This window comes from Pteropus vampyrus, unplaced genomic scaffold, assembly GCF_000151845.1.
Source record: "Pteropus vampyrus isolate Shadow unplaced genomic scaffold, Pvam_2.0 Scaffold421, whole genome shotgun sequence".
NCBI classification, from domain to species: Eukaryota; Metazoa; Chordata; class Mammalia; order Chiroptera; family Pteropodidae; genus Pteropus; species Pteropus vampyrus.
The window spans coordinates 750,212-759,600 of NW_011889202.1; positions in this window are offsets into that span (position 1 = coordinate 750,212).

Below are 9,389 nucleotides of genomic sequence, written 5' to 3' on the forward strand. Positions count from 1 at the left end.
ATTTTGTGTAGCTTCAAGTTGGAGATGGTATTCGATAAACAAATGTGTGAACCTTCTCAGTCTCTCATTACTCTAAATGGAAAAGTTGTAGAACCACTTCTTTACATTCTGCACAATTGCAGATCTGCTCCTTGAATGGTAATGCATGTTTTAAAGTATGAGCGAGCTTGATTATGTAGCCCCAGATATGTAATGGAACAGAAGGCTAATGCTTAGGCTGATTCTGCCCTAAGTAAAATCCATCTGTTTACTACTCAGGCAGCATGCAATTCAGCTTTGTTTGAAGAGAACAAAATCTATACTTGAGGTTATTTTCTGTCCAGTAAGAGAAAGATATGGGGAAATGTCATAGTAAGACTTTTGTATTTTGTAAGATGGGATTCCCAGCAAACTCCAAGTGTACACTGGGCCTCAAATTTGGTCAACCTGGAAATGCTACATGATGGTATTCTTGCAACACTATAATCATGTACATAGAGATCCTGGAGGCTCTCACACAAAAGCAGCTGATTATTAATTTCATGTAAAAGGAAACAAGATTAATAAAAGGAACTTTATATTAGATGTTAGTTTAAATATCCACAGATTATCTTTTGAGATCATTATGAAAGTGTAAAACTAGCTTTGAAAATGCCACTTTGGGAAATATTTTCCTGACATACACATAATTATTTCTGAAGAGGCTGCTATATTCATATTATATTTTATATTTTCAAAGGATATTTTGATTAGCTTTGATCACCTCTTCAGAATTTCCCAGGTACTCTGCACCAAAAGGCATATTTCTTCTGCCTATATGTACTTCTATATAGTCTAATAATTTTCGAGATCAAGATCAAAAAGTGGCTCATTTGTGAAACTTTGTATAACTTCTGCTCTTTCCTGTCTGACCCCTGACAATACTTCACTTAAACTTCTAATAGAGCAGTCATTTCCTTCTACCTTGATACGTTTTCAGTGGTGTCCATTTCACTCAACTCTGCGAGATCGCGAGCTCCTTGAAAGCAGAGGTTATGCACTAGCTATGTCCAGAACCCTTATGTAAGACTCACAAGATAGGGACTCCATAAATGTCCTACTGAGTTGAATCTGAAAAAGTAATCCAATTGAATAAAGAACATGTAATATATACAATGGAATATTACCTAGCTGTAAGAAAAAATGAAATGCAGGCAGCCATTTGCAAAAAGTAATCCGTGTCATCCACGAACAAGGAATCAACAATTAGTGCATCTTGATTGAAGACTTTAGCTCTTTAAAATGACTCTAGATAGAAAAACGGAGGAGGCCAAGAGTGTCTCTTATAGTGTGCTAAATATAGCCAAAGCCAAGGGACTCATGGAAATAACAAGAAAAGCTCTTGGACACTTATGGCCAATAATAATAAGCACACAAACAGAAGGTAGACAGGAAGACTTAAAATACCTAGATTTTTTATCTCTTTGAATTATTGTCTTAAATTGGTATCTTATGTATTTCTTACCAGACTGTTCAACAGTATAATCTGTAAAAATGCTTTGCAAAATTCTAAAGTTCCATACAGATGAAGTCTATCATTATTATATTACCTAAGCAAAAGCTAGCTTTGTCAGTATTCCTCCGACATCTTAACTATCAGTCCCAAGAGATATGACTTACTTTAAAGCATTCTCCTCCTTAAAGTCTCCACTATTTCATGAATACAGGGTCCTAAAGAGGTAACTAACAATCTCCTCAGGAGGCAGGCTCTGCAGAAATACCCCTTTGAAATGATGCCAAACATTACAACTGGCTGGGCAATTTAGGATTTTGTGTTCATGTAACAAAGTTTTCAGTATAGTATTTCTTAGTATTTCTCAGAAGTTAAAGAGTTGTACCCCCAGTTTCAAGAAAACACCATCAAAGTTGTGGGATGTAATTGAACAGATGGATTGTTTGCACCATAACACAAAACAAATCTCCCTTGGAAACAAACAAACAAATGAAAACTTCAGTGCTTTTTTATACTGCCATTAAAATAAAATATGAAATCAAAGCCACTTAAGGATTTACAAGAGGGATATTTACAAACAAAATTCATACCCTTTTGCTATTGCTTTTGCATATTTACAAAATATGCCATATTTACTCCTCTGAACAGAAATACATGTAAAGTAGCTTATTATTAGAAATGACTTTCAGGACACTTCCTTATAACTTAGAAAACTTACCTATTTGCAAACTAAGCTAAAAAAAAGTATATCAATAATTGTTTGATTTGGAAGGAAGAGTAGCCTACATGGGAAGGGAAGAGAGCTGGGAGAATCTGGTCTTTACACGAGTGTTTATGAGCCAAAGCCTGTTCAAATTGCTTTATTATGAAATGAGATCATAACTGAATGTCTACACAAGAGGAGAAAATGGAGCTCTGAACAGCCATTGGCAATGCTGAGCAGAGCACAGAAGATCAAACAATCATTTTGCCAGTCAGCTATGTTTCTTGTATGCCAAACTTTATGTCGAATTCTAGAGACACCATTAATGGCTTCTTGAATTCAATTCAAGGAAATGTATCTTTGAAAAAAAAAATGCATGTTGTATTTTATCAAGCAATGAGAATTATACAACAAAGAGAACCTTATCTTATATTCCAGATATTCCAGGAGTCTCAACTTCATAATTTATCCCATTATCAGATGATATGTCTCAATTTTTATTCTGCATATATAACTGATATCACTCAACATTCGTCCTTTTTCACCTTTTAACTGATAAGAAATTCAGAGTGCCCAATTATGGTATTTAATCATTTCATATGACTAATAATATCAAGGTCATTGCTTCCATTTAATTAGTTTTTTTCTACCTTTATTTTCAATCTCTGTCTTGCATTATGTGTCTCTTTGAAAGCCACAAGTCATTTTTTGAGACAATAGGGCATCGTCATAAATAAATGATTTCCATAATTCTTTGGAAATTTTTCTGAACCCTTTTGTCCTTGTCTTAGCCTATTTAGTAGAGACTCTGTACTTTGATAGAATTTATGATTTGTATTTTAATTTTCATCCTAGAATTTGCTTTCTTAAACTTCAATTCATGATTCCTGGGAGAGCTGTAGAAAAGAGAGAACCTTTAAGTTCACAATGTCATTGTTCTTCTATTTGATGATTAGTTATAACCAAAGAAGTATTTCCAAAAAGTGACTCGTGCCACTGAGATGGGGGTGAACTTATAAGGAGACAAGTAGTGGTGGGATTTAAAGGTCACTGGGTAGAAAACTTTTGTGCAAATATATTTCTTTCATTGCTAGTTTAAATTAACAAACATCCTTTGAAAAAATGTAACTGCCCCAGTGAGATGGATCATATTTCTAGCCCAGATGTCTCTTCTGAATGCCGAGGCCATGGTTATCGGCCTATTCAAAATTTTCATGTGGATGTGTCCCAAATTCCTCATATTTAACATTCTAGTCCACACCATCATTATTTCTCACATGTAGTCTGCAGCTACTCTAAACTCTAATTTCTTTCTATACAGCAGCAGGACCGATCTTTTCAAGTTGCAAATCTAATCATATCCTATTCACAACCTTCTACAAATTAAATAATTTTTTTCCTTTTAGCCAATCATTCTTTGGCTAAAAGGAAAAAAAAAAAACAACTCTTTATCATGACCTATAAATACCTAACTCCTGTGGTTTCCACTTACTTTACCTTAGCTTCATTTTCAATTATGTTCTTCCATGATGTCTACTCTAGCTATGCTGGCCTTCTCTCACTGTTATTTTTCCGAAATACTCTTCCCCTGCCTCTTTGTAATTATTCTTTAGATATCAACTCAATAATCACATTCTCAGAAGTTCATTTTCTCTGAGTTCCAAGACTAGGTCATATCTACTCATGACATCAGGTCCTTTTTGTAATTAATTTATTAATATCTTTCTTTCCCTACTAGATTTTCAGCCATAATGTTCAGAGCTATGTCTGTTTTTGTTCACTGTTGTATCCCCATTGCCAAGCCCAACATCGGGTATAGAGGAGGCATTGAATACACCATTTGATGGATGAATGAGTGAGAGATAATTGAAAGATGTCCGCCATTCATTTTGTAATGAGATATAAGACAATCTTATTGCTTTCTTTCCAAAACCTAGCTCCCAAAAAATTGACACTGAGATGAAGGGGGAGAACATGCTTTAGAATTATAGGCTTAATCAGGAGATGTAGGTGAAACATTTTGGTAGTCAAGAAGGGGCTTTAGATAATTCTAGGACAATCTGATAGGTGCTAGATAACTTGGAGGCAGAGAAATCCGGAATCACATTCCACCTTTTTACAACTGTCTGGAGACTTGGCTGTTCAGTTGAGGCTGGCAGCATAACTGTGTCCTTCAGTAGCCATACGGAATGTTGAAACCATTGAGTAATTTGCAGCAGCTTTCTGTACAAGTTATTGGTCCCAGTCATAAGTGGACAAGGAAAGAACCCTTTGCTTCTATCTTAAAATACAATTTTAGAAATGAGAATTCTAGAAACTGAAAGTGTTTCATGAATGTGGATAGAGTCTAGCTGACGCTCTAAGACAGTGTAACTCTTAATTCTTCTTGAAGAGGAGTTGCCATTTTCTACAGTTTAAATGTACGGAGATTAAAATATGCTGTGTCATTGATGGTTAAGGTAATATTCTCAGGAAGCCATCGGAGAATTAATAATTAAAGATCAAACAGACTAAAACCAGACCTCTGACTCACTGGGTGCTCCTCTCGAAGGTAGCCAAGGTAGGAATGAATTTCGAAGGCCAAAACGAGACTACATAGGCTATATTAATACAATGAGAAGAAAATCCTTTGAATAATAGGATCTTTCCAAAATTCATTTCTTAATGGTGATTTTTCATTCTTTTACAGTATTTTGTTTTAATCTATAATCAGGTGGCCATCATCATTAACTAATGTTACTATCATGTCATTAAGTGGGAATTGTGAAGAATTGGATGATCTTAGAATCAAATGCACATATGCACACTAATGTTAATTTAATTATATTATGGTTTTCCTTGAGGTAGTAGCATTTATTCTCTTAATTAAGAGAAAAAACTACCTTAAAACATTCAAGTATTCTGGGACTTTTTGAAGACCGTGATTTCTAAAGGTTAGTTATATTGATAAAAGAACTTGGTAACACATTTCCAGTTGACTTTGTAGGAATCTTGTAAAAGAGTAGAAGATTCTAATTAAAATGGAGATATTAATTTGAGGTGTAATTATGAAAATTGCTCTTATTAAAACATTATTATACTTAATACTGCACCTTTACAAAGTATGGTTTTAAATGTTGAAGTGGAAATAATTGCTTTTTGTCATTTGAAATATTTATTTTTCATTTATTCCTTTACACTGAAATAAATACAGCAATTAGATGACACTTGACGCTATAACATGATAAAAATATTTCCTGTCTTTAATTTGATACTGAAGCTTAGGTGGTTTTCAGTCTTTTAAGTAGTATTTCCCCTTCCAACATTTGTACAAATGTCTAAGTAGAAAGTAATAGAGGAGAATAACTTTGAGAATTATTATTATCCAGAGTGAGTTTTGAGACATGGCTAGTAACAGAAATGAACGTTAATTTTAAGATATCTGGTGATGGTAAGACAGGAGAACCCCCCCCACACACACACACACTTAATAAAATTGTTTTCGAAATGGAGATCGCTAAAGTTTAGAATCAAGGACTATTTCTATTCCAACTTTGAATCTTGTGTTGACTAATTTTGCCTTTATTCTAGCTGGAAGGATGTAATTCAGCAGATTCTTTCTAAATACCAAATATGCCAGAATGAGATGCTGACATGGCATGATCTAGATAGCCAGAGTGAAACAGAGTCCCTAACACCTTAGGCCAGGATAATAGAGCCAGGATACATTTACCTAAGTCGAGGTGAAAACAGGCATAATCATAACCTTCTAACAGGACTCCATAGGGACAGTGTTTTTCCTCAAGAGTTGCTTCATCACATACATTACAAACATTTCAGGCCCATGATAAAGATTTGTAGTTAACTGCCTTCTCACACTAAATGTAATTAACAGTTTCTTACTCTTCACACCCCCACTTCCCTGTATGTATAACATCTTGCCTCCTTAGCGAAGACAATCGGCTTATTTTTGTACCCTCAGAATCATAATATATGTGCCAAGATTAACAAATGTAAAGTTTGCTGTAGGTTTTCACCCCCAGACACGTGGTAAGTATTGATAATTAAGCATAGCACGCCTCCCACTGACCATTGTGCCAGAACTGTTCTTCATACAGCACCCAAGGCAGCTACTATCCATGCACATGACTTACTTCATGAGATAGAACCTCTTACTACTGTGGATCTATATCAGTGCTTCCAAATCTCTCTGACTCCATAGCGTATGTAGCTAATGAAACGTGTATGGCACCAGGCCATTAACAGAAAAGGCTACTCATGGCTGCAGATAATGGGTGTACAAGTTAGAGGCCTCCCAGAAAGCTTATGGGATGAAATAACTCAGAACCCATTTGGGAAGCTCAGTTTAAGGTTTTTGTAGCCTATCAAAAAGATAGGGACAATGATGGCAGGGGCTGGATGTGATATCCAGTACAGTTTATTCTATACTTGCTGTGAGTTTTATTAGCTGTCAAGCTGTCGTGAATAGTTAGAACAAAGTTCACAGCATCACCAAAAACTATTTTTCCCCAAGACGCAGGTCAGATGAAGAGATCTTTGGAGTCAACTAAATCTGATATAGATATGGCAAAGCAACTCTCTTTTCAAACAATGGGTGTGTCTTTGAGATACCTGCAGTTTTTCTATTAGCATATATTCTTTTCTACTCTAGTGCTAACGGTCCCATTATTTTGGATATATGTGACTGTAAATTGAAATTGGCTAGTTAGATCCATCATCTTAAATCTGGTAATCATATATGAATCATATATGAGTTTATAGCAATATCTACATAGGAAAAGTGTCCCTTTTAGTTGCCACTTTCAGATTTTATGTACACTATGTGGTTTATTAACTATGGTGTTTTTCTTTGAAATCAGTGATTTGACTCTGATACCCAAATTGGTTCAGAATTCCCAGTACAGGGTAGGTCAGAGAACAAACAGCCTGGGGAAATTGAAAGCGTTATAAAAATACCCCTAAATTAGCATGACAGTGAAACAACAAGGTGCCCCTAAATGTAGGGTTTAAATGCCTGATCGAGATGTCCTAGATCTGGATTTAAGGGCAGGCTTAAATAGCCCTATGCATTCCAGAGTGCTACAGAAAGTAGCCAGCCAAGATCTCTTATGCCCTTAATGGTTGAACTAAATGGTGAACCAAAATTAGTCTGGGATTGGTTAAAAAAAAAAAAAAAAAAAAAAAAGCCATAAAATGCAGAAATCTCATGGTCGTAGGCCATGGCTGGGACATAAACTTCTTCTCCAAGTGTCTGTGCAAAGGACAAAATATTGCAGGGAGGCACAGCTATATTTTAATATGCACCATCACAAGATGGGACCAAAGATGCCACACCAAACTGGAGACCAGCAAAATTTCAGAGGACAGCCTGTAGCTCATTGGACCTTAATGCCACAAGATATGTCAGCTAGACACGAACTTTGAAATAAGGAGAATATGGCAGGTCCACTGAGAGCAAGAAAAAGCATTCTGATTGGGGATTAGATGTTGGATTAAGTCCAAAGTGTCAGGTCTACTAAAACAAACTCTCAGACAAAAACAAAACAAAACAAAATACTTTCAACTTGAATAAAACAGAGATACCTTAAGAAAAAAAAAGTTGATTCAGGTGTAATTCACATACATTCAAATTTACTCATGTTAAGTGTACAATTTTTAGTAAATTTACAGGACCGTGCACCCTTATTGTACTGATGATAAAGGGTGGGATGGTGGCAAAGATTTTGACAATTAAAAAGTAATTAAAAATAAAATTTTAAGTTAAAAGTAACTCAGTATTGGAACATTTCTATTGCTTCATTTTGTATGTAATATATGTAGTAATATATAGTTATATATGCATATATGTTTGTATGTATATAGGTATGCACATATATACTTTTATGTATATATAGTTACACATATATGCACACATTAAATATATATGAAAATGTCATGACGCTCTTCTATAAGAACAGTATTTGTTATTCATTATTTTATGAATTATTCTTTTAATGATTTTCATATTGAAAAGTATTGAGAACACAAACACAAAATGGAATAAAATTGTCTTTTCCTTTAAGGATTTTAATGTAGTGTGGGAGGCAGTCACAAAACTCAGTAATGACAGTACACTATCGTAAGCGCTATGATAGTTACATGCCCTAGAATAATTTTCTCTCTTTCTCCCTATAACCCTGTAAGATGAAGCAGGCATTATTAATATTCTCATTGTGTAGATGAAGACTGTGTAGGCCATAGCAGTTATGGTAACAAACACAGTGGGAGGAAAACCAGAAATTAGATAATTTTAGATATATTCTTTTTGATCTTTAAAAAAGTATTTTTTTTTGGTGTTAAGGATAGTAGATCCTCTCCATGAAAAAGTAATTCGGCATTCTGTTAGCTATATGGTGACGGGCTTTTTTATTTATTTATTTATTTATTTTTGGGGTAGAATTTGTCATTATTCTTCGCCCTATAAAAATTTCTTAAATACTCTGTGCCAAATTCTGTGCCAGCAGCCTTCAGGACTGGATCCATTGCCATTCTTCACTGAGTGGTATTACAGTGAAACAATGGGAAAATTTGGCCTCCTTCCTGATTAGCTATGTAATTAAGAAATTGTTCAACCTATTATAAGAAAATGTGGGTGAATGCAAAAAAATTGACTTAAAATTAGATAAGCTTGTATTCAGATTCCAGCTTGGCCATATTCTACTTTTGTAAAGTTCGGCGATTTACTTTTGTCTCTCTGTTTTCTTATCTTCGCAATGGGGATGATAACACCAATCGAACAGTGTGTTATGAAATAAATGTACCCTATATAGTACCTGCATCGTATGAAGTTTCTTTCGATTCTTTTAAATTAATATGTTAGTACACTTAAATCACCTGCATATATTACTGAACCCTCTCAGTGCTACACTTTGCCTTGATTTAAGAAAAAACTAATATAGTTTCTGGCTTCAGATATCTTAGAATGAATCAATTAGACTGAAGAAACTAATAAATACAGAATAGGAAACAAGTGGGCGAGTTCCACAAGCTACTTAGATCTCAACTTCTTTTTATAATATGGGTTAAAATGACCTGTTGCCAGGTATAAGGAGAATAGTTTATCATATTGTTTTGTTTTCTATGATCTGGACTAAGAAGTAGGCACTGAGATCAAAGAATCAAAACACCAGCTGTTGTCACAGAATTAGCCAGCCTGAAGTAAAACACAGTTCCTAC